Source organism: Pelophylax lessonae (assembly GCF_965119305.1).
Source record: "Pelophylax lessonae genome assembly, chromosome: 9".
Classification (NCBI taxonomy): Eukaryota; Metazoa; Chordata; class Amphibia; order Anura; family Ranidae; genus Pelophylax; species Pelophylax lessonae.
Genome location: NC_138776.1, coordinates 264,358,855 through 264,385,563, shown reverse-complemented (window position 1 = coordinate 264,385,563; position 26,709 = coordinate 264,358,855). Strand labels below are relative to the sequence as shown.

The 26,709-nt window shown below is 46.7% G+C and overlaps 3 protein-coding genes and 1 pseudogene across 5 annotated transcripts in view; 1 reads left to right on the top strand and 3 right to left on the bottom strand.

Moving 5' to 3' along the window:
- The window catches only part of LOC309562677 (uncharacterized protein), a 420,285-nt gene that overhangs the window by 175,915 nt on the left and 217,661 nt on the right, over positions 1-26,709 (top strand). The gene's annotated exons all lie outside the window — the stretch shown is intronic.
- Positions 1-26,709, bottom strand: part of LOC309564435 (uncharacterized protein) — a gene marked incomplete at its 5' end in the record, with an annotated part of 253,943 nt that overhangs the window by 80,201 nt on the left and 147,033 nt on the right.
- The window catches only part of LOC309563916 (uncharacterized protein), a gene marked incomplete at its 3' end in the record, with an annotated part of 182,514 nt that overhangs the window by 77,022 nt on the left and 78,783 nt on the right, over positions 1-26,709 (bottom strand). The gene's annotated exons all lie outside the window — the stretch shown is intronic.
- Positions 327-24,988, bottom strand: LOC309563915 (annotated as a pseudogene). The gene is made up of 9 exons: positions 24,917-24,988; positions 24,684-24,819; positions 22,846-24,154; positions 18,370-18,481; positions 17,204-17,387; positions 16,329-16,473; positions 15,034-16,247; positions 2,540-2,692; positions 327-1,525 (listed from the first exon to the last, which is right to left on the bottom strand). The product of its transcript is annotated as an uncharacterized misc_RNA (transcript).

Here is a 26,709-nt window from a genome sequence, read left to right as displayed (position 1 = left end):
GTGGGACCAACTCAGCCTTGTTTGTTTGGAGGACCATATATATCTCTGTAGACCTTTTTCTATCAAACCCCACCCCTGAAAGTTCCAATATTTTTACCATCCCCCAACTTACTGTAGGTGGTACAGCGCACCTTCTGGGTTTATTCTCCAGGTAAAGGGGGATCAGAGGCTGGATGGGGGGGGGGGGGGGGAAAGTCCTTGTGTATGAATTTATTCCATGAGATTGGGGTCCGCATACGATACGTGCCGGGACTAGGGGGAGGGGCTTCCTCTCTTCCTGATGGATTGTTTTTTTTCCAATTTATTGTTGAGGCTCACCTGTCTAATCACAGGCTCCCTTTCACAGTGAGACATTTCCCGCACTCTGAACATGAAAAAAGGACAGCTCACCGGTATGAAATGCTTGGTGTCTAAGAAGACTCCTTTTTGCAGTGAAATATTTCCCGCACTCTAAACAGGAAAAAGGAATGTTCACTCATGTGAATTCTCTGGTGTCTTAGAAGTTTTCCATATGTCGGTATAACATTTCCCGCACTCTGTACTGAATGAGGACACTCACCAGTGACTTTTTTGGTGTATACGAAGTCCTCTTTTGTCAGCAAAACATTTCCCACACACTGAACATGAAAAAGAACGCTCACCCATGTGAATTTTCTGGTGTCGAAGAAGTTTTCCTTTATCAATGAAACATTTCCCGCACTCAACATGAAAAGGGATGCTCACCTGTGTGAATTCTCTGGTGTGTCCGAAGAATTCCCATTCTCATAAAACACTTCCCACACTCTGAACATGAAAAAGGACGCTCTCCCGTGTGAGTTTTCTGGTGTCTAACAAGTGTTGCTTTATCAATGAAACACTTCCCACACTCTGAACATGAAAAAGGACGCTCTCCCGTGTGAGTTTTCTGGTGTCTAACAAGTGTTCCTTTATCAATGAAACATTTCCCACACTCTGAACATAAAAAGGGTCGCTCACCCGTGTGACTTTTCTGGTGTTGAAGAAGTGTGGGTTTAGCAATGAAACATTTCCCACACTCTGAACATGAAAAGGGACGATCGCCTGTGTGAATTTTCTGGTGTCGAAGAAGTGTGCTTTTATCAATGAAACATTTCCCGCACTCTGAACATGAAAAAGGACGCTCTCCCGTGTGACGTCTCTGGTGTAAAAGAAGGTGATCAACCCTAAGAAAGCATTTCCCGCACTCTGAACATGATAAAGGACGCTCACCGGTGTGACTTCTCTGGTGTTTAATAAGGTTTTGCTTCAGAGTGAAACATTTCCCGCACTCTGTACATGAATGAGTACGTTCACCGGTATGCGCTGCCTGGTGTCCATGAAGGCTACTTTTCTTAGTGAAACATTTCCCACACTCGGAACATGAAAAAGGACGCTCACCTGTGTGAATTCTCTGGTGTATACGAAGAGCTCCCATTGTCTTGAAACACTTCCCACACTCTGAACATGAAAAAGGACGCTCATTCAAGGGACGTTTTCCCATGTGACCCCTGTCACATAAAGAAGACTCCTTGGATGGATGTGTTGATTGATCCGCACTGTGAGATCTTAGATGGACATCTGAGGTCATAGTATGAGATTTATCAGGAGATTCCTCAGGATTAGAAGGATCCATTGATCCCTCCAGATGGTAAGGTCGGTGATCTGTGGTTGGAGTAATGGGATCTTCTCCTGGAGAACATTGTGTGATGTCATCATCTTCTGCCTTGAAATCTGGAGGTGAAATAGAATCTCCCTCCGAGGGATTCAGAAGAAAGCGTCCATCTGTAAGAAAACAATTATTACTCTCTTGAAGACCACACTTTTTCTTGTAGACCTAAGGGTCTGGTATAGATTTGGGGGGGGGGGGGGAATTTTTATTTTTTTTTAATTTTGGTGGGGGGTTCTCCAAAGGGCCTGATATGGATTGGGAGGAGACCTCCATGCCGTTTTTGTTTTCTTATTGCCAGCAAATTCAGCAATGTTTTGTTTCTCATTCAGCTGTCAGTGGGGAAGCCCGCTGACAGCTGATGACTCATCTGTTGTTAAGGCTTCGCGGCCCGTTCCTTAACAACCTATTCACTGGGCGCTTGGCGGGGAAGCATCCCGCTGAGCGCACTGAAAGCTCGGGTGAATACCCGAACGGGGGATGTTCGGGGCTGAACTCATGCTTGGCCCGAACCGATCGCCCATCCCTGATGGAGATGAAGAAGTTGGGAAATTGTCTCAACCTAACAATGTAACTACATATTCTATACTCATACCATTAAATAAAAATGTGAACAGTTTCCCTGTTTATTACTTACTTGTGTCCATATGTAGAAAAGATTCTTCCTGTTTACTTTCCATAATCATCTCCCCCTCCTCCATAGACTGCTGATCTCCACTCACCAACCTCTCTTCTTCTTCCTCTTTAACCTCAACTTTGATGTCTTTCAGCTCCTCCCCCTAAACCCCAAGATAATAGAAAAGGAATAAGAAATGACATAGAAGAATGTCCTCTCGTAGAACTATTTTCAAGTTTGTTTTCCCCAGTCCCATCTACCTGATCATTCTCTTTATAGGTGAGATCTTCCTGGGTGGAATCCCGAGAATACAGAGGACCTCTCTCCTCCATAGACGGCCGATCTCCACTCACCAATCTCTCTTCTTCTTCCTCCTCTTTAACTTCAACTTTGATGGCTTTCCGTTCTTCACCCTGAACCCCAAAGATGACAGAATATACTTATTAAAAGGAATAAAAAGATGTAGATGAATGTCCTGTTAGAGCTTGGACTGATCTACATGCTCAGCTTCATCTACCTGATGATGGTGGGGGATGGTGTGATCTTCCTGTGTGGAATCCCGGGAATACAGAGGATGGGGACATCTCTCTAGTGGGCTTCTGTAGCTGGATGACTCCATCATGGTGTCCTGGTACGGCTTCCTGTGTCCTTTTTGAAACTCTGCCTCATCCACTACATAATCCTCATCTTTTATCTCTTCTTTAATGTTGACCTGAGTGGAATCCCGGGAATACAGAGGACGGGGACATCTCTCTGGTGGGTTCCCATTACTGGATCCATCTATAGGAAACACACACACTGACTGAATACATTGTTTCTATGTGTTTATCAGATGATGGGGGATCTAGGTGGACCCTCCATACTGCTCTCTCCTTTACAATAAAGTCTCCTCTTACCCGGTGATGTGAGGAGCGGCTGATTCTCCATCATGACGTCCTTGTAGAGATCCTTGTGTCCTTCTGAAGACTCCCACTCCTCAAGTTAGATAAACGACTTGAAAAAAGATTGAAAATACTTTTTTGACCAATAGAAAATAATAAATGAATAGAAAACCTCCATATGCATAATCCTATACCCACAGTTGACCAGAAGGTTTGCCTCAAGGGCCACCAACAGTCCCCTCAGCACTCCATCTCCCACCAGACTTCCTTGCCAGCATGACTCATCCATAATTAAGGGCTGGTTCAACCACCCTGCCAGGCCCATCACCCAGGAATTGACCAAGCTCCCCAGAGTATGCATAACGACCCCTCCTAGCCTCCGCCCTCCAGTTTCCAGAACGTTCTTCAACTTTCCAGAACCACCGGGAGGCACCAGGGACCTTTACAGAGGGTTTACTTTAGGTCAAGGCATCAGTTATCCTGCCTTGACCTAAAGTAAACCCATGACCCAATTAAGATTTACAGGTTTAAGCATGAGACAAAACATACATTTCCCTGCACTCACTCGCACTAGTAGAACACTAGAGGGCGCTACACAAATACTTTTTAAAACAATCTACCGAGCTGGCCAGTACTAGTTCTTGAGGGAGTCCATTCCGTATTTCAACAGCTCTTATTGTGAAGTAACCTTTCCATATGTGGAGGTTAAATCTGTTTTCTTCCAAACATAAAGAGTGCCCCTTATTCCTTTTACCGAGGGTTACTGGGTGTAAATGTAAAATAAGATCCTATTACCTCCTCTACTGCCAGTCCCACCAATGTCTCCTCGCTACTTCCCGACTCACCTTTCACCTAGGACTTCCTATATATGTACTCTTAAATCACTTCCTGTCTGCACCTGACATCACTTCCTGTCATTGCGTTCCACTGACAATAAGTGAGATCGCCACCTTGTGTGGAATATAAATACTGAAGTCTACGTTATGTTCCATCATTCCGTCCCTTGCCTCGTGATCCATTCTTCTATCAGGTTACATCGATGATTACACACACAGATTATACAGAAAAATAATTATATCAACATTTTATTTTTTTACAATGTTTTCATTTGATGACCAGTATACAGAGGACTCATTTATTTCATACACACTCTATTACCAAAAGTATTGGGACACCTGCCTTTAACGCACATGAACTTTAATGGCATCCCAGTCCTAGTCCGTAGGGTTAAAAATTGAGTTGGCCCACCCTTTGCAGCTATAACAGCTTCAACTCTTCTGGGAAGGCTGTCCACAAGGTTTAGGAGTGTGTCTATGGGAATGCTTGACCATTCTTCCAGAAGCGCATTTGTGAGGCAGGCACCGATGTTGGATGAGAAGGCCTGGCTCGCAGTCTCCAATCTAATTCATTCCAAAGGAGGTCTATCGGGTTGAGGTCAGGACTAGGGTTGAGCGAACACGGACTGTATTTTTCGTGTTCGTACCGAATAATTGGATTTTTGTTACCCGAACACGGACCCGAAAACTTTACTGTATGTTCGGGTAAAAATCTGTGTTCGGTCATTTTATTTCCAGGTTTTGTATGCATTGGCGCGCTTTTCATGGCGGGCTTTCAACAGCCAATCAACAAGCGTTTAACTGGTGTGCCTTAAGCCATCCCAGCCATGCCTACAAATGTATTAGTAGCTGTGATTGGCCATCTGAAGCATGTGACCAAGTCTTTATAAGTTCCGAGGCAGCGCCGCTGTGTCATTCTGCTGTGTTAGTTCAGGGACAGAGCACACATCATACGTGCTGGCTGCTGATTAGGGACAGACAGGCAAAAAAAACCATTTGTGTCCGGATAGAATTGAGGGACAGGTCGGAGTGTGTTAGGCAGGGCGAGTTGTAGGACATTTTAGGGAGAGGCTGCTGATTTTTAGGGTCAGTTTTCTACAATCAATTTTGCAGTGACCGATCTTATCAATCCTTTTAGGGAGAGGCTGCTGATTTTTAGGGTCAGACAGTGTGTTCTACAATCGATATTGCTGTGTGGGGTGGGGTTTGCAGTGACCGATCTTATCAATCCTTTTAGGGAGAGGCTGGAGATAGGCAGGTGTCAGTGGTCCACATCGATTTTGCTGTGTGTGGGGTGCAGTGAACACAATCTTTTTTGCCCACTGAGGAGGAGGGAGAAAAGTCTTTTTCTATCAGTCACTGTGTGCAGCATTTGTCCTTCAGCTGTGCTGTGCTGACTCTGATCATACACTGCTGTGTTCAGTGTTCAGTTCACATGTGCTATTATTGAGTGGTTTCAAAAATCATACACTTTTTTCTATTCCACTATTCAATATACAGCCTTGGGTTAAAAAAAATTAAATTGTGGCCTGCAGCAGAGCTGAATGATACAAGACACTGCTGTTCACATCATGTGCTATTGATAAATCACACCAATTTTATATCATATTTTCTATTCCGCTATTCAATAAAAACCTTTGGGTATCAATTAAATTGCGGGATAGTCTGTGTTGCTAGGTGTGAGATACACCTTTCCAAGTTTTTGGGGTTCATCTCATACTTCTGAAGATTTGAGGGTGCTGCCTGTTCCAAACTCCTCCTACTCCTCATTCTGCCTTTAGGGGTACAAACAATAGTAATTGGGGCCTAGTCTGGTTGTGTACGTGTGAGATACATACACTTTTTTTGATCATCTTTTCTATTCCGCTATTCAATAAAAACCTTTGGGTATCAATTAAATTGCGGGATAGTATGTGTTGGTAGGTGTGAGATACACCTTTCCAAGTTTTTGGGGTTCATCTCATACTTCTGAAGATTTGAGGGTGCTGCCTGTTCCAAACTCCTCCTACTCCTCATCCTGCCTTTAGGGGTACAAACAATAGTAATTGGGGCCTAGTCTGGTTGTGTACGTGTGATATACATACACTTTTTTTGATCATATTTTCTATTCCGCTATTTAATAAAAACCTTTGGGTATAAACAATTAAATTGCGGGATAGTCTGTGTCGGTACGTGTGAGATACACCTTTCCAATTTTTGGGGCGAATCTCATACTGCCGAGGATTTGAGGGTGCTTCAGTCTGCCTCCTGCCTGTTCCGAACTCCTCCTACTCCTCATCCTGCCTTTAGGGTACAAAAAATTGTAATCGGGGCCTAGATTGTGTTTGTACGTGTGAGATACACCATTTTGTAAAATTTGTCCTATTCCGCTATTCAATATACACCCTGTTTGAGTGTAAAAAATTAAATTGCGGGATAGTCTGTATCGGTACATGTGAGATACACCTTTTTAAATTTGTTTGGCGCATCTCCTTCTACCGCCGAGGATTGCAGGGCGCTTCAGTTTGCCTCCTGTTCCCAACTCCTCCTACTCCTCTTCCTCATCCTGCCTTTAGGGTACAAAAAATTGTAATCGGGGCCTAGTCTGTGTTTGTACGTGTGAGATACACCGTATTATAACATTTTTGCTATCCCGCTATTCAATATACACCCTTTTGGAGTGTAAGAAAATTAAATTACGGCATAGTCTGTATCGGTACGTGTGAGATACACCTTTTAAATTTGTTTGGCGCATCTCCTTCCACCGCCAAGGATTGCAGGGCGCTTCAGTTTGCCTCCTGTTCCCAACTCCTCCTACTCCTCTTCCTCATCCTCCCTTTAGGGTACAAAAAATGTTAATCGGGGCCTAGTCTGTGTTTGTACGTGTGAGATACACCGTTTTTTTATCCTTTTTCCTATTCCGCTATTCAATATACACCCTTTTGGGGTAAAAAACATTAAATTGCGGCATAGTTTGCATATTTGACTGTCAGATACACCCGTGCGATACTGTTGTTTTTTTGTTCCGCTATTCAATAAACACCTTTCTAGGGCAAGATCATAAATTACAGAAATATGAGGAGACCGTCAAATAGGGGCCGTGGCCTGGGTCGTGGTGCTGCTGGTAGAGCTCCTGTTGCAAGGAGAGGACGTGGTCGATCTGTGCCAGCTACACGCACAAGTGAAACACCTTCCTCAAGTGTGAGTAGGCGACAGAACCTGCAGCAGTATTTGGTAGGGCATAATGCGCCTCTAGACGTGATGAGGCCTGAAGAAGTACAGGCGATAGTAGATTGGGTTGCTGACAGTGCCTCCAGTTCCTTCACATTGTCTCCCACCCAGTCTACTGCAGAAAGGTCAGAGTTGGCACCTGCAGCCAATGTCCAACCGTCTTTCAGCTCACCCCCTTGCAAATCAGGCAAGCAGTCTGAGCCCCAAGCCATACAGCAGTCTCTTCTTCTTTTTGAGGACTCTGTCAGCAGGGTTTCCCAGGGCCATCCACCTAGCCCTGCCCCAGAAGTGGAAGAGATTGAGTGCAGCGATGCCCAACCACTTATTTCTCAAGATGAGTACATGCAAGGACCATCGCAGCACGTCTCCGATGATGACGAAACGCAGGTGCCAACTGCTGCGGCGTTCAGAATTGTGGAGACCGACAAGGAGGGCAGGGGTGAAGACTGGGTGGAAGATGATGTGGAGGACGATGAGGTCCTCGACCCCACATGAAATGAAGGTCATGCAGGTGACCTGAGTAGTTTGGAGGAAGAGGCGGTGGTCGCACAGAGCCACCAGCACAGCAGAAGAGGGTGCAGAAGCGGAGCGGCTGTGCCCTAGACACTACGCCTGCTACTGCCCAACGCAGCAAGGGAACGAGCGCACCAAAGCCAGCTCAAAGGAGTTCTCTAGCGTGGAAGTTCTTTAGAAAATGTGCTGATGACAGGACACGAGTGGTTTGCACCCTGTGCAATCAGAGCCTGAAGCGAGGCATAAACCTTCTCAACCTGAGCACAACCTGCATGATCAGGCATCTAAGTGCAAAGCACGAGCTGCAGTGGAGTAGACACCTTCAAAACCAAGAAACGTCTCTGGCTCATCCTGCTTCCTCTTCTGCTGCAGTCTCGGCCGCTCCAGCCACATCTGTAGTGATACCGGCACCTGCCACCCCGCAAACAGACGATCTGTCAGCAACACCACCACCTGGGTCACCAACCATCTCCACAATGTCCCGTGGAAGCGTTCAGCTTTCCATCTCCCAAACACTTGAGAGGAAGAGGAAGAACCCCCCTACCCACCTGCGATCCCTGGCCCTGAATGCCAGCATTTCAAAATTCTTGGCCTTTGAAATGCTGTCATTCCATCTGGTGGAGACGCACAGTTTTAAAAACCTTATGTCGGTGGCTGTCCCACAGTACGTCGTGCCCAGCCGCCACTACTTTTCCAGGCAAGCCATCCCTTCCCTGCACAACCAAGTGGGGGAAAAAATCAGGTGTGCACTGCGCAACGCCATCTGTGGCAAGGTCCACCTAACTACCGATACGTGGACCAGTAAGCATGGTCAGGGGCGTTATATCTCCCTAACGGCACACTGGGTAAATGCAGTGGCGGATGGGCCTGAGGCGGATAGCAATTTGGCGCATGTCCTTCCACCACCGAGGATTGCAGGGCGCTTCAGTTTGCCTCCTGTTCCTAACTCCTCCTACTCCGCTTCCTCATCCTCTACCGCCTCCTCATCCGGACAGCGTAACACCTTCACCACCAACTTCAGCACGGCCAGGTGTAAACGACAGCAGGCAGTTTTAAAACTTGCCTGTTTGGGGGAAAAACCACACACCGCGCAGGAGTTGTGGAGGAGCATGGAACAGCAGACAAATGAGTGGTTGCTGCCAGCGAGCCTCAAGCCCGGCCTGGTGGTGTGCGATAACGGGCGAAATCTCATAGCAGCTCTGGGCCTAGCCGGTTTGACACACATCCCTTGCCTGGCGCATGTGCTGAATTTGGTGGTGCAGAGGTTCCTTAAAAACTACCCCGATATGTCTGAGCTGCTGCAGAAAGTGCGGGCCGTCTGTGCGCACTTTCGGCGTTCTCACCCTGCTGCTGCTCGCCTGGCAGCGCTGCAGCATAACTTCGGCCTTCCCGCTCACCGCCTCATATGTGACGTGCCCACAAGGTGGAACTCCATCTTGCACATGCTGGAAAGACTGTGCGAGCAGCAGCAGGCCATAGTGGAGTTTCAGCTGCAGCACGCACGTGTGAGTCGCTCTGCGGAAAAGCACCACTTCACCACCAATAACTGGGCCTCCATGCGAGACCTGTGTGCCTTGTTGCGCTGTTTTGAGTACTCCACCAACATGGCCAGTGCCGATGACGCCGTTGTCAGCTTAACTATCCCACTTCTATGCCTCCTTGAAAAAACAATTCGGGCGATGATGGAAGAGGATGTGGCACAGGATGAGGAGGAGGAGGATGAAGAGGTAACATTTCCAAGGTTTTCAGGGCAGTCATTCACAAGGGGCTCAGAGGGTGGGTTCCTGCACACACAAACGCCAGGGACACAATTGTCCAGCAGGGGCACAGTTCTGGAGGATGAGGATGATGAGGTGGAGGAGCTGGAGGAGGAGATGGAACCATGTTCACAGCAGGGTGGCACCCAGGCCAGCTCATGGCCATCACTGGTGCGTGGCTGGGGGGATACAGAGGACACAGACTATACACCTCCCACAGAGGACAGCCTTTCGTTGCCTCTGGGCAGCCTGGCACACATGAGCGATTACATGCTGCAGTGTCTCCACAACGACTGCCGAGTTGCCCACATTCTAACTTGTGCTGATTACTGGGTGGCCACGCTGCTGGATCCCCGTTACAAGGACAACGTACCGTCCTTAATACACTCACTGGAGCGCGATCGCCAGATGCGCGAGTACTAGCGCACGCTGGTAGACGCGATGCTGCTGGCATTCCCACCTGACAGCGGGGCCACAGTGGAAGCACAAGGCAGAGGAGGAGGAGGAAGAGGTCGCCAACGCAACCAGGGCACCGCCAGCACTTCAGAAGGCAGGGTTAGCATGGCCGAAATGTGGAAAAGCTTTGTCAGCACGTCACAACAAACAGCAGCACCAGCAGCTCATATGGAACGTCTTAGCAGGAGGCAGCATTTCACCAACATGGTGGAGCAGTATGTGTGCACACGCCTAGACGTACTGAATGACGGGTCTGCCCCCTTCAACTTCTGGGTCTCCAAGTTGGGCACATGGCCTGAGCTTGCCCTTTACGCCTTGGAGGTGCTGGCGTGCCCTGCAGCCAGTGTATTATCTGAACGGGTATTTAGCACGGCTGGGGGCGTTATCACAGACAAGCGCAGCCGCCTGTCCAGAGACAATGTGGACAAGCTCACGTTCATTAAAATGAACCAGGCATGGATCCCACGGGACTTTTCCGTACCTTGTGCAGAATAGTGATGGATACCGACCTTACCCAGCCATTGTTCTATTTTTGCTCTTTCTCACTCTTTTGGGGGTACCCTCATTTAACATTTCTGAAAAGAAGCAGTGTTGGCTACCTCGTCCTCCTCAGGGCCAGATTAACGTAGGGGCTATTGGAGCTGCAGCTCCAGGCCCCTACCTTTATATAGGCCCCGGGTTGGCCATATTCACTGTTACCGCTCTTCTGTCACTTGTAAACACAGAAGTCTGGCTTCTATGCTCGCTTCCCCAGGCAGCTCCCTCAGAACCTCCCCACACAGCACGAAGGCCGGACAAGGAGGGACAGTTGCTGATGCATGGATGTGTTTATAGGCTTCAGAGACAGCATCCCATGTGGAATTAGGCATGCATGGCTGCACCCTTCCTCCTCTGGGTGCATGCCAAGGCACGGCCCTTAAGGCCCTTCAAAATCCTCAGCACCAAGCCCATGATGCTCTTAATCCGGCCCTGGTCCTCCTCCACCGCCGCTTCCACCTACACCGCCCATAGGTGTGCGCAGCCTATTGCATTAGGGTGTGCACCCCAAAGTTTAAATACACATGCATGTGTTTGCCTACATGTACATGGCCCCGATACATTACTCTCCCTGCTGGCAAAGAGAAATAGAGCAGAGCAGGTCCGAGGGAGATCTTTCCCATCTCCTCACTGGCAAACAGAGCGATAATGCTATGTGCCCTAGGTGATTAGGGTGTGCCCAGGTACACCCAGCACACCCTGTGCGCACGCCTATGACACCGCCACATCCACCACCACCTCAACCTCCCTCCTACTCCATATGGGCCTCGTCCTTCAGAGATGAAGAACATTGTTTTATTTTTCTGTTTTTTGTTGTTGTTTTAAGTTATATCCCTATCCACATTTGTTTGCAGAGCACTCACCATGCTCTTAACTACGTTTTGCTGCCATTTGCAGCACTCTAGCCCTTTCCATTGGTGTTTTAGAGCCATTTTAGTGCCTGAAAGTTTGGGTCCCCATTGACTTCAATGGGGTTCGGTGTCCGAGAAAAGTTCGGCAAAAGTGCGGGACACGGACCCGGACTTTTTTTAAAGTTCGGCCGAACCCGCCGAACACGGACATCCAGGTGTCCGCTCAACTCTAGTCAGGACTCTTTGCAGGCCAGTCAAGTTCCTCCACCCCAAACTCGCTCATCCATGTTTTTATGGACCTTGCTGTGTGCACAGATCCAAATAATTTGGTGGAACGGGGATAATGGTGTGGGGTTGTATTTCAGGGGTTGGGCTTGGCCCTTTAGTTCCAGTGAAGGGAACTCTTAAGGCGTCAGCATACCAAGACATTTTGGACAATTTCATGCTCTCAACTTTGTGGGAACAGTTTGGGGATGGCCCCTTCCTGTTCCAACATGACTGCGCACCAGTGGAAGAAGGGAGGTCTACAAAGACATTGATGAGCGAGTTTGGGGTGGAGGAATTTGACTGGCCTTAATGTTGTAATAATCCAGGGCTCAGAGCCCTCACCTCAACCCTGACGCCTTAAGAGTTCCCTTCACTGGAACTAAGAGGTCAAGCCCAACTATTCAAAAACAATGATTTAGACAAGCGCACAAGGCAAGATCCATAAAGACATGGATAAGCGAGTTTTGGGTGGAGGAACATGACTGGCCTGACCGCAACCCAACAAAACACCTTTGGGATGAATTAGAGTGGAGACTGCGAGCGAGGCCTTCACATCCAACATCAGAGCCTGACATAACAAATGTGGCTCTGGAAGAATGGTTAAACCTTCATTTAGACATATTTCTAAACAGTGGCGGCTGGTGCGTTGGGGGAGCAGGACACATGGAGTTCAATGGGTTTTTTTTTTTCTTTAATCACCTGATTAGAGCCAGAGGCTCTAATAGGCTTCAGAAAAGGGTGGACCTGGGGCGCAGAGCAGTGCACCCCGAGCCCATCCATTGTGTGACAATAGCGAATTAAAATTCGCTATTATCACACAGATCCTCCTCCTGGCCAATCAGGAAGCGGGTCCGAGACTGAGAGCATTGGCCGAGGAGGAGGCGGGAGGACTCGAGCAGACGCTGGGGGACAGAGGAAAAGCCGCCGCTGCAGGTAAGTGCACTGGTCTGTCTGCATTGAAGGGGGCACACTGGTCTGTCTGCATTGAATGGGGGCACGCTGGTGTGTCTGCATTGAAGGGGGAACGCTGGTCTGTCTGCATTAAAGGGGGCATGCTGGTCACTCTGCATTGAAGGGGGCACGCTGGTCTGTCTGCATTGAAAGGGGGCAAGCTGGTCTCCCTGCACTGAAAGGGGGCACGCTGGTCTCTCTGTATTGAAAGGGGGCACGCTGGTCTGTCTGCATTGAAAGGGGGCACGCTGGTCACTCTGCATTGAAAGGGGGCACGCTGGTCTCTCTGCATTGGAAGGGGGCAAGCTGGTCTCTCTGCACTGAAAGGGGGCACGCTGGTCTTTCTGCATTGAAAGGGGGCACGCTGATCTCTCTGCACTGAAAGGGGGCACGCTGGTCTCTCTGCATTGAAAGGGGACACGCTGGTCACTCTGCATTGAAAGGGGGCACGCTGGTCTCTCTGCACTGAAAGGGGGCACGCTGGTCTGTCTGCATTGAAAGGGGGCACGCTGCTCTCTCTGCATTGAAAGGGGGCAAGTTGGTCTCTTTGCATTTAAAGGGGGCACGCTGGTCTCTCTGCATTGAAAGGGGGCAAGCTGGTCTCTCTGCATTGAAAGGGGGCACGCTGGTCTCTCTGCATTGAAAGGGGGCAAGCTGGTCTGTCTCCATTGAAGGGGGCACGCTGCGCTGGTCTCTCTGCATTGAAGGGGGCACGCTGCGCTGGTCTCTCTGCATTGAAGTGGGCACGCTGGTCTGTCTGCACTGAATGTGGGCACGCTGGTCTGTCTGCATTGAAAGGGGCACGCTGGTCATTCTGCATTAAAAGGGGGCACGCGGGTCATTCTGCATTGAAAGGGGGCAAGCTGGTCTGTCTGCATTGAAAGGGGGCACGCTGGTCTGTCTGCATTGAAAGGGGGCAAGCTGGTCTCTCTGCACTGAAAGGGGGCACGCTGGTCTCTCTGCATTGAAAGGGGGCACGCTGGTCTCTCTGCATTGAAAGGAGGCACGCTGGTCTGTCTGCATTGAAAGGGGGCAAGCTGGTCTCTCTGCACTGAAAGGGGGCACGCTGGTCTCTCTGCATTGAAAGGGGGTACGCTGGTCATTCTGCATTAAAAGGGGGCACGCTGGTCATTCTGCATTGAAAGCGGGCAAGCTGGTCTGTCTGCATTGAAAGGGGGCACGCTGGTCTGTCTGCATTGAAAGGGGACAAGCTGGTCTCTCTGCACTGAAAGGGGGCACGCTGGTCTCTCTGCATTGAAAGGGGGCATGCTGGTCTCTCTGCATTGAAAGGGGGCACGCTGGTCTGTCTGCATTGAAAGGGGGCAAGCTGGTCTCTCTGCATTGAAAGGGGGCACGCTGGTCTCTCTGCATTGAAAGGGGGGCACGATGGTCACTCTGCATTGAAGGGGGCACAGTATACCTTAATCACTGAAGGCCCCTCTCACACTTTTGTGCAATTTTTTACAGTGTTTTTTGCCGCAATGCCTATTACGTTTTTCTGTTTGCGCCCCCCCCCCCCCCCAAACGTGACATCTACATTTTCATCTTCATGCCTACTATATGTTTATATTATTTCTATCTAAACCTTTACGTGTTCTTCAATAAAATCAGATTGAACAAAAAAAAACAAAGAAGACTCAGAACAAATTATTATTAATGAGCGGAGCATTCATGTTTATTTTACAAGATTAGAAAAACTGATTAACACACAATGAAAGATACGCATGGACCATACCACCTTCTGCAGTACAGTGAAAATATTATAATGACGTGAAAGAGCCACAAGCTATCTATAAAAGGATGACTGGTGAAGGGCCAATCCTGATGGCATTCTGTAGGGTAATGCATTTTTACAGTTCTCCTTTCTGTAGAAGATATTAGACCGGGCTCCGGTCCCTTCATGTTCTTCCCCAGTTATTGTCCCTTCATGTTCTTCCCCAGTCATTGTCCCTTCACGTTCTTGCCCAGTCATTGTCCCTTCATGTTCTTGCCCAGTCATTGTCCCTTCATGTTCTTGCTCAGTCATTGTCCCTTCATTGGTTGGTTGTTGCCCGTGTATTGGTACGGCTGTCTTTGTATAGTCATGATTGCCCATTTTTCTTCCTCCGTGTATTGCCATACCTGGCCATGGTTAGACCCATCTATGTGAGTGTGGGACCAACTCAGACTTGTTTGTTTGGAGGACCATATATATCTCTGTAGACCTTTTTCTATCAAACCCCACCCCTGAAAGATCCAATATTTTTACCATCCCCCAACTTACTGTAGGTGGTACAGCGCACCTTCTGGGTTTATTCTCCAGGTAAAGGGGGATCAGAGGCTGGATGGGGGGGTAAAAAAAAAATCCTTGTGTATGAATTTATTCCATGAGCTTGGGGTCCGCATACGATACGTGTCGGGACTAGGGGGAGGGGCTTCCTCTCTTCCTGATGGATTGTTTTTTTTTCCAAATTTATTGTTGAGGCTCACCTGTCTAATCACAGGCTCCCTTTCACAGTGAGACATTTCCCACACTCTGAACATGAAAAAGGGACGCTCACCTGTGTGAATTCTCTGGTGTGCAAGAAGTTTTCCTTTATCAATTAAACATTTCCCGCACTCTGGACATGAAAAAAGGACGCTCACGCATGTGAATTCTCTGGTGTCTTAGAAGTTTTCCATCTGTCAGTATAACATTTCCCGCACTCTGTACTTAAATGAGGACACTCACAAGTGTGAATCTTTTTGGTGTATACGAAGTCCTCTTTTGTCAGTAAAACATTTCCCGCACAATGAACATGAAAAAGGACACTCACCGGTGTGATGTCTCTGGTGTTTAATAAGTTCTTTCTTCTGAGCGAAACATTTCCCGCACTCTGAACATGAATGAGGACGGTCACCGGTATGAACTGCCTGGTGTCTAAGAAGGCTCTTTTTCGCAGTGACGCATTTCCCGCACTCTGATTAGGAAAAGGAACGCTCACCTGTGTGAATTCTTAGGTGTCTAACAAGTGTTCTTTTGGCAGCGAAACGTTTCCCACACTCTGTACATGAAAAGGGACGCTCACCTGTGTGAACTTTCTGGTGTCGAAGAAGTGTTCCTTTAGCAATGAAACATTTCCCGCACTCTGAACATGAAAAGGGACGCTCCCCTGTGTGACTTTTCTGGTGTCGAAGAAGTGTGCTTTTATCTTTGAAACATTTCCCACACTCTGTACATGAATGAGGACGTTCGCCAGTATGCGCTGTCTGGTGTCCACGAAGGCTCCTTTTCGAAGTGAAACATTTCCCGCACTCTGAACATGAAAAGGGACGCTCACCTGTGTGAATTTTCAGGTGTCCAAGAAGTTTTCCTTTATCAATGAAACATTTCCCACACTCTGAACATGAAAAAGGACGTTCACCTGTGTGAATTCTCTGGTGTGCACGAAGATCTCCCATTGTCCTGAAACACTTCCCACACTCTGAACATGAAGAAGGACGCTCATTTGTGTGAATTCTCCGGTGTGTACGAAGAACTCCCATTGTCCTGAAACACTTCCCACACTCAGAACATGAAAAAGGACGCTCTCCCGTGTGAATTATTAGGTGTTTAACAAGTGTTCCTTTGGCAGTGAAACATTTCCCGCACTCTGAACATGAATAAGGACGCTCACCCAAGAGACATTTTCCCATGTGACCCCTGTCACATAAAGAAGACTCCTTGGATGGATGTGTTGATTGATCCGCACTGTGAGATCTTAGATGGACATCTGAGGTCATAGTATGAGATTTATCAGGAGATTCCTCAGGATTAGAAGGATCCATTGACCCCTCCAGATGGTAAGATCGGTGATCTGTGGTTGGAGTAATGGGATCTTCTCCTGGAGAACATTGTGTGATGTCATCATCTTCTGCCTTGAAATCTGGAGGTGAAATAGAATCTCCCTCCGAGGGATTCAGAAGAAAGCGTCCATCTGTAAGAAAACAATTATTACCGCTTGAAGACCACACTTTTTCTTGTAGACCTAAGGGTCTGGTATAGATTTGAGGGGGGGGGGGGTTATTTTGGCGTGGGGGTTCTCTTTAAAATCCATACCAGACCCAAAGGGCCTGATATGGATTGGGAGGAGACCTCCATGCCGTTTTTTTTTCCTTATTGCCAGAAAATTCAGCAATGTTTTGTTTCTCATTCAGCTGTCAGTGGGGAAGCCCGCTGACAGCTGATGACTCACCGGTTGTTAAGGCTTCCCGGCCCGTTCCTTAACAACCTATTCACTGTGCGCTTGGCGGGGAAGCATCCCGCTGAGCGCACTGAAAGCTCGGGTGAATACCCAAACGGGTGATGTTCGGGGCTGAACTCATGCTTGGCCCAAACCGATCGCCCAACCCTGCTAGAGATGAAGAAGTTGGGAAATTGTCTCAATCTAACAATGTAACTACATATTCTATACTCATACAATGAAATAAAAATGTGAACAGTTTCCCTGTTTATTACTTACTTGTGTCCATATGTAGAGAAGATTCCTCCTGTTTACTTTCCATAATCATCTCCGCCTCCTCCATAGACTGCTGATCTCCACTGACCAACCTCTCTTCTTCTTCCTTTTTAACCTCAACTTTGATGTCTTTCAGCTCCTCACCCTAAACCACAAGATAATAGGAAAGGAATAAGAAATGACATAGAAGAATGTCCTCTCGTAGAACTATTTTCAAGTTCGGTTTCGCCAGTCCCATCTACCTGATCATTCTCTTTATAGGTGAGATCTTCCTGGGTGGAATCCCGAGAATACAGAGGACCTCTCTCCTCCATAGACTGCCGATCTCCACTCACCAATCTCTCTTCTTCTTCTTTAACCTCAACTTTTATGTCTTTCAGCTCCTCTTCACCCTAAACACCAAGATAATAGAAAAGGAACAAGAAATTACATAGAAGAATGTCCTCTCGTAGAACTATTTTCAAGTTATTTTTCCCGAGAATAGAGGACCTGTCTCCTCCATAGACTGCCGATCTCCACTCACCAACATCTCTTCCTCTTTAACCTCAACTTTGATGTCTTTCTGTTCTTCACCCTGAACCCCAAAGATGACAGAATATACTTATTAAAAGGAATGATTTAGATGAATGTCCTGTCAGAGCGTGGGAAGATTTTTTAGATCTACATGCTCAGCTTCATCTACCTGATGATGGTGAGGGATGGTGTGATCTTCCTGTGTGGAATCCCAGGAATACAGAGGACGGGGACATCTCTCTAGTGGGCTTCTGTAGCTGGATGACTCCATCATGGTGTCCTGGTACTGCTTTCTGTGTCCTTTTTGAAACTCTGCCTCCTCCACTACATGATCCTCATCTTTTATCTCTTCTTTAATGTTGACCTGAGTAGAATCCCGGGAATACAGAGGACGGGGACATCTCTGTGGTGGGTTCTCATTACTGGATCCATCTGTAGGAAACACACACACTGACTGAATACATTGTTTCTATGTGTTTATCAGATGATGGGGGATTTAGGTGGAGCCTCCGTACTGCTCTCTCCTTTACAATAAAGTCTCCTCTTACCCGGTGATGTGAGGGACGGCTGATTCTCCATCATGACGTCCTTGTAGAGATCCTTGTGTTCTTCTGAAGGCTCCCACTCCTCAAGTTGGATAAACGACTTGAAAAAAGATTGAAAATACTTTTTTGACCAATAGAAAATAATAAATGAATAGAAAAGCTGCATATGCATAATCCTATACCCACAGTTGACCAGAAGGTTTGCCTCAAGGGCCACCAGCAGTCCCCTCAGCACTCCATCTCCCACCAATCTTCCTTGCCAGCATTACTCATCCATAATTAAGCGATGGTTCAACCACCCTGCCAGGCCCATTACCCAGGAATTGACCAAGCTCCCCAGAGTATGCATAGCGACCCCTCCTAGCCTCCGCCCTCCAGTTACCAGAACGTTCTCCAACTTTTCAGAACCACCGGGAGGCACCAGAGACCTTTACAGAGGGTTTACTTTAGGTCAAGGCATCAGTTATCCTGCCTTGACCTAAAGTAAACCCATAAACCAATTAAGATTTACAGGTTTAAGCAAGAGACAAAACATATATTTTCCTGCACTCACACTAGTAGAACACTAGAGGGCGCTACACAACTACTTTTTAAAACAATCTACCGAGCTGCCCAGTACTAGTTCTTGATGGAGTCCATTCCGTATTTCAACAGCTCTTATTGTGAAGAAACCTTTCCGTATGTGGAGGTTAAATCTGTTTTCCTCTGAACGTAAAGAGTGCCCCCCTATTCCTTTTTACCGAGGATTACTGGGTGTAAATGTAAAATAAGATCCTATTACCTCCTCTACTGCCAGTTCCACCAATGTCTCCTCGCTACTTCCCGACTCACCTTTCACCCAGGACGTCCTATATATGTACTCTTACATCACTTCCGGTCTGCACCTGACATCACTTCCTGTCTGCACCTGACATCACTTCCTGTCATTGCGTTCCACTGACAATAAGTGAGATCGCCACCTTGTGTGGAATATAAATACTGAAGTCTACATTATGTTCCATCATTCCGTCCCTTGCCTCGTGATCCATTCTTCTATCAGGTTACATCGATGATCACACACAGATTATACAGAAAACTAATTATATCAACATATTATTTCTTTACAATGTTTTCATTTGATGACCAGTATACAGAGGACTCATTTATTTCATACACACTCAATTACCAAAAGTATTGGGACACCTGCCTTTACACACACATGAACTTTAATGGCATGTTGGATGAGAAGGCCTGGCTCGCAGTCTCCAATCTAATTCATTCCAAAGGAGGTCTATCTGGTTGAGGTCAGGGCTCTTTGCAAGCCAGTCAAGTTCCTCCACCCCAAACTCGCTCATCCATGTTTTTATGGACCTTGGTGTGTGCACAGATCCAAATCATTTGGTGGAGGGGGGATTATGGTGTGGGGTTGAATTTCAGGGGTTGGGCTTGGCCCTTTAGTTCCAGTGAAGGGAACTCTTAAGGCGTCAGCATACCAAGACATTTTGGACAATTTCATGCTCTCAACTTTGTGGGAACAGTTTGGGGATGGCCCCTTCCTGTTCCAACATGACTGCGCACCAGTGGACGAAGGGAGGTCTACAACGACATTGATGAGCGAGTTTGGGGTGGAGGAATTTGACTGGCCTTAATGTTGTAATAATCCAGGGCTCAGAGCCCTCACCTCAACCCTGACGCCTTAAGAGTTCCCTTCACTGGAACTAAAAGGTCAAGCCCAACTATTCAAAAACAATGATTTAGACAAGTGCACAAGGCAAGAGCCATAAAGACATGGATGAGCGAGTTTTGGGTGGAGGAACATGACTGGCCTGACCGCAACCCGATAAAACACCTTTGGGATGAATTAGAGCGGAGACTGCGAGCGAGGCCTTCACATCCAACATCAGTGCCTGACCTAACAAATGTACTTCTGGAAAAATGGTCAAACATTCATGAATGAAAATTCGCTATTATCACACAGATCCTCCTCCTGGCCAATCAGAAAGCGGGTCCGACACCGAGAGCATTGGCCGAGGAGGAGGCGGGAGGACTCGAGCAGACGCCGGGGGACTGAGGAAAAGCCGCCGCTGCAGGTAAGTGCACTGGTCTGTCTGCATTGAAAGGGGAATGCTGGTCTGTTTGCATTGAAAGGGGACACGCTGGTCACTCTGCATTGAAGGGGGCATGCTGGTCTGTCTGCATTGAAGGGGGCACTCTGGTCTGTCTGCATTGAAAGGGGGCATGATGGTCTCTCTGCATTGAAGGGGGGCACGCTGGTCTGTCTGCATTGAAGGGGGCACGCTGGTCTGTCTGCATTGGATGGGGGCACGCTGGTTTGTCTGTATTGAAAGGGGGCACGCTGGTCACTCTGCATTGAAAGGGGGCAAGCTGGTCTGTCTGCATTGGAAGGGGGCACGCTGGTCACTCTGCATTGGAAGGGGGCACTCTGGCTTGTCTGCATTGAAAGGGGGTAAGCTGGTCTGTCTGCATTGAAAGGGGGCATGCTGCTCACTCTGCATTGAAAGGGGGCACGCTGGTCTGTCTGCATTGAAAGGGGGCACGCTGGTCTGTCTGCATTGAAAGGGGGCACGCTGGTCTGTCTGCATTGAAAGGGGGCAAGCTGGTCTGTCTGCATTGAAAGGGGGCACGCTGGTCTGTCTGCATTGAATGGGGGCACGCTGGTCACTCTGCATTGAAAGGGGGCACGCTGGTCACTCTGGATTGAAAGGGGGCACGCTGGTCACTCTGCATTGAAAGGGGGCACGCTGGTCTGTCTGCATTGAAAGGGGGCACGCTGGTCTGTCTGCATTGAAAGGGGGCAAGCTGGTCTGTCTGCATTGAAAGGGGGCACGCTGGCCTGTCTGCATTGAAAGGGGGCACGCTGGTCACTCTGCATTGAAAGATGGCACGCTGGTCTGTCTGCATTGAAAGGGGGCAAGCTGGTCACTCTGCATTGAAAGGGGGCACGTTGGTCTGTCTGCATTGAAAGGGGGCAAGCTGGTCTGTCTGCATTGAAAGGGGGCACAGTGGAGAGATTGGTAGAGACTGAGAGGGGTTGAGGACACAAAATGGAATCTAGTGGAGCGATTGGCAGTGAGTGGTGGAGGACACTGAATGGTAGCCAGTGGAGGGATTGGCAGAGGGTGGTGGAGGACACTGAATGGTAGCCAGTGGAGGGATTGGCAGAGGGTGGTGGAGGACACTGAATGGTAGCCAGTGGAGGGATTGGCAGAGGGTGGTGGAGGACAATAAACTTATGCTATACCAAGCTGGCGCAGCTATCTCCTGTCTTTTACCTCTCAGAGCCTCTCCACGCTCCAGTCGGCTGCCGCTGAACTTAGCCCCCCTACATCACTAACTGGATCCCCCCTCTTCGCAGTCCTACACCCCCTCCTCCTACTCACCCATCCTCCCTGTACTACCTTAGGATACCAGAGAGCGCCATGACACCCCCCACTTTCATGGTGGAGGACACTGAATGGTAGCCAGTGGAGAGATTGGCAGAGAGGGGTGGCGGACACAGAACGGAGGTCAGCGGAGGGATTGGCAGAGAGGGGGGGGCAGTGAAATTCAGGGGTTTGCCACACTTAGCCGCAAGAAGAGCCCTCTCAGCACCTTGACCTCGGATGACATACGTAACATCTACATTTTCATCTTCATGCCTACTATATGTTTATATTATTTGTATCTAAACCTTTACGTGTTCTTCAATAAAATCAGATTGAACAAAAAAAACAAAGAAGACTCAGAACAAATTATTATTAATGAGCGGAGCATTCATGTTTATTTTACAAGATTAGAAAAACTGATTAACACACAATGAAAGATATGCATGGACCGTACCACCTTCTGCAGTACAGTGAAAATATTATAATGACGTGAAAGAGCCACAAGCTATCTATAAAAGGATGACTGGTGAAGGGCCAATCCTGATGGCATTCTGTAGGGTAATGCATTTTTACAGTTCTCCTTTCTGTAGAAGATATTAGACCGGGCTCCGGTCCCTTCATGTTCTTCCCCAGTTATTGTCCCTTCATGTTCTTGCCCAGTCATTGTCCCTTCATGTTCCTACCCAATCATTGTCCCTTCATGTTCTTGCCCAGTCATTGTCCCTTCATGTTCTTGCTCAGTCATTGTCCCTTCATTGGTTGGTTGTTGCCCGTGTATTGGTACGGCTGTCTTTGTATAGTCATGATTGTCCATTTTTCTTCCTCCGTGTATTGCCATACCTGGCCATGGTTAGACCCATCTATGTGAGTGAGGGACCAACTAAGCCTTGTTTGTTTGGAGGACCATATATATCTCTGTAGACCTTTTTCTATCAAACCCCACCCCTGAAAGATCCAATATTTTTACCATCCCCCAACTTACTGTAGGTGGTACAGCGCACCTTCTGGGTTTATTCTCCAGGTAAAGGGGGATCAGAGGCTGGATGGGGGGTAAAATAAAGTCCTTGTGTATGAATTTATTCCATGAGCTTGGGGTCCGCATACGATATGTGCCGGGACTAGGGGGAGGGGCTTCCTCTCTTCCTGAAGGATTGTTTTTTTTTCCAAATTTATTGTTGAGGCTCACCTGTCTAATCACAGGCTCCCTTTCACAGTGAGACATTTCCCACACTCTGAACATGAAAAAGGAACGCTCACCTGTGTGAATTCTCTGGTGTGCAAGAAGTTTTCCTTTATCAATTAAACATTTCCCGCACTCTGGACATGAAAAAAGGACACTCACTCATGTGAATTCTCTGGTGTCTTAGAAGTTTTCCATCTGTCAGTATAACATTTCCCGCACTCTGTACTTAAATGAGGACACTCACAAGTGTGAATCTTTTTGGTGTATAAGAAGTCCTCTTTTGTCAGTAAAACATTTCCCGCACAATGAACATGAAAAAGGACACTCACCGGTGTGACGTCTCTGGTGTTTAATAAGTTCTTCCTTCTGAGCGAAACATTTCCCGCACTCTGAACATGAATGAGGACGGTCACCGGTATGAACTGCCTGGTGTCTAAGAAGGCTCTTTTTCGCAGTGACGCATTTCCCGCACTCTGATTAGGAAAAGGAACGCTCACCTGTGTGAATTCTTAGGTGTCTAACAAGTGTTCTTTTGGCAGCGAAACGTTTCCCACACTCTGTACATGAAAAGGGACGCTCACCTGTGTGAACTTTCTGGTGTCGAAGAAGTGTTCCTTTAGCAATGAAACATTTCCCGCACTCTGAACATGAAAAGGGACGCTCACCTGTGTGACTTTTCTGGTGTCGAAGAAGTGTGTTTTTATCTCTGAAACATTTCCCACACTCTGTACATGAATGAGGACGTTCGCCGGTATGCGCTGTCTGGTGTCCACGAAGGCTCCTTTTCGAAGTGAAACATTTCCCGCACTCTGAACATGAAAAGGGACGCTCACCTGTGTGAATTTTCAGGTGCCCAAGAAGTTTTCCTTTATCAATGAAACATTTCCCACACTCTGAACACGAAAAAGGACGTTCACCTGTGTGAATTCTCTGGTGTGTACGAAGAGCTCCCATTGTCCTGAAACACTTCCCACACTCTGAACATGAAGAAGGACGCTCACCTGTGTGAATTCTCTGGTGTGCACGAAGATCTCCCATTGTCCTGAAACACTTCCCACACTCTGAACATGAAGAAGGACGCTCATTTGTGTGAATTCTCCGGTGTGTACGAAGAACTCCCATTGTCCTGAAACACTTCCCACACTCAGAACATGAAAAAGGACGCTCTCCCGTGTGAATTATTAGGTGTTTAACAAGTGTTCCTTTGGCAGCGAAACATTTCCCGCACTCTGAACATGAATAAGGACGCTCACCCAAGGGATGTTTTCCCATGTGACCCCTGTCACATAAAGAAGACTCCTTGGATGGATGTGTTGATTGATCCGCACTGTGGGATCTCAGATGGACATCTGAGGTCATAGTATGGGACTTATCAGAAGATTCCTCAGGATTAGAAGGATCCATTGATCCCTCCAGATGGTAAGGTCGGTGATCTGTGGTTGGAGTAATGGGATCTTCTCCTGGAGAACATTGTGTGATGTCATCATCTTCTGTCTTGAAATCTGGAGGTGAAATAGAATCTCCCTCCGAGGGATTCAGAAGAAAGCGTCCATCTGTAAGAAAACAATTATTACTCGCTTGAAAACCACACTTTTTCTTGTAGACCTAAGGGTCTGGTATAGATTTGGGGGGGGATTTTTATTTCTTTTAATTTCGGTGTGGGGTTCTCCAAAGGGCCTGATATGGATTTTCGAGGAGACCTCCATGCCGTTTTTTTTTTTCCCTTATTGCCAGCAAATTCAGCAATGTTTTGTTTTTCATTCAGCTGTCAGTGGGGAAGCCCGCTGACAGCTGATAACTCATCTGTTGTTAAGGCTTCCCGGCCCGTTCCTTAACAACCTATTCACTGTGCGCTTGGCGGGGAAGCATCCCGCTGAGCGCACTGGAAGCTCAGGTGAATACCCAAACGGGTGATGTTTGGGGCTGAACTCATGCTTGGCCCGAACCGATCGCCCAACCCTGCTAGAGATGAGAGAGCTACAGAAGAAGTTGGGAAATTGTCTCAACCTAACAATGTAACTACATATTCTATACTCATACAATTACATAAAAATGTGAACAGTTTCCCTGTTTATTACTTACTTGTATCCATATGTAGAGAAGGTTCCTCCTGTTTACTTTCCATAATCATCTCCCCCTCCTCCATAGACTGCCGATCTCCACTCACCAACTTCTCTGCTTCTTTAACCTCAACTTTGATGTCTTTCAGCTCCTCACCCTAAACCCCAAGATAATAGGAAAGGAATAAGAAATGACATAGAAGAATGTCCTCTCGTAGAACTATTTTCAAGTTCATTTTCCCCAGTCCCATCTACCTGATCATTCTCTTTATAGGCGAGTTCTTCCTGGGTGGAATCCCGAGAATACAGAGGACCTTTCTCCTCCATAGACTGTCGATCTCCACTCACCAATCTCTCTTCTTCTTCCTCTTTAACTTCAACTTTAATGGCTTTCCGTTCTTCACCCTGAACCCCAAAGATGACAGAATATATTTATTAAAAAGGAAAAAAAAGATGTAGATGAATGTCCTGTCAGAGCTTGGAATGATTTTTTAGGTCTACATTGTCAGAATATTTATACTGCTCTGATATACCCGTGTCTATTTATGTAAATAAGCAAAGGTCTGTAAGGTAGGAGAATCTCAACTTATTTCCACAAATCAATATGTAACGAGTTCTTTTTAATCGATTAATTTCTTTTTAACAGCATATACCAATCTTAGTGAAAACAGTCTACAGTAGGGAATATATAAGAATATTTATTCACAAGACATGTATTCACAATAAATGATTAGACTTGAGATGACACAAAGAGATAACTCTGACATAAAATACAAACTTAAATGATAAATGCAATGTGATATGTAGCTCAATAATGAAATTAAAAATAAAGCAAGATTACGTTTTTTCCCAGGTATAGTAGAAACCATACATAAAAGTGTTCTATATAATCAGACCACAATTGTCTGCGAATTGCGCAGCCAACGGTCACTCCACTGCAGTTGGAGTGAGAATAGGCTATGCATAACGGGAGACTAATACGCTAATATTGCGCTAAATCTGATATTAATAAAAAAGTATAAAAACAAAAATCAGCTTTTAGATAAAAATCTACTATGGTTCCTACGGCTGGTACTGTAATCTCGTTACCCTTAAATAAGAAATACATAACATATAAGGAAGGAAATAAACAATATTAAATAATACTCAGATAAACAGCAAAGTATATTTACCACATTTAAGATGGTTGTTAGCTTAAATGGTCGTTACCAGAGTCCTTAAGATGGCTGCCTTCCCAAAATGGTGGCCAGATAGGGAGGAGTTTCGTTTGGCGTCCTTCAAAGTTTCAGATAAATGATGGAGCAAAATGGAGTATGTATAGATGAGTATATGTATGGATGTAGTAGCGTGTGTGTTGTAAGTGTAATGTATGTTGTCATAATGTGTGTGTGTCCTATCACATCTGGGGTCTCTTTTTATATTGTGTTGAACAAAAGGCCAGTAAAATTACCATAAGCTGAACCCAGAAGGAGGAACTTTATCCCCATTGGTTGGGATTACTTATCCATTAATTGGTGAGGTCATTGGGCAACACCACTAGTCATCCAGTATATTGGATATTAGAATTATATGATACGTTTTTCATTTAAGAATAATCATAAAAACAACATAAGAATCTTATCCATACTCTCATAGTATATACATGTCCATCTAATATCTCCATCATGTATCTAGGTAAGGATTGAACATGATGACTCCATTTAATAAGCATATATTATTAATATATATATATATATATATATATAGATATTGGAAATTACTTTTCAACCAAAGACTTCACTTAGTAGCAGTCACCAAAGAGGGCAGTATCGTATTACTGTTAGATTCAGTATATAGAATACAACTGCATTATTTACCTACAAATAAACTCTAAACCTCATGTTGATAAAGAGCTTATAATCCCAGACCTTCTAGACTCTTTGGCAAGGTTAGACAAGTTTTATGACAACTCTTACAACTTACAAAAGTTTACTGAAGCCTTACTAAACATGAAATCACGAGTCATCAATCTTTGTAAAACTAGAGTTTACGAAGAATATGAAACAAAA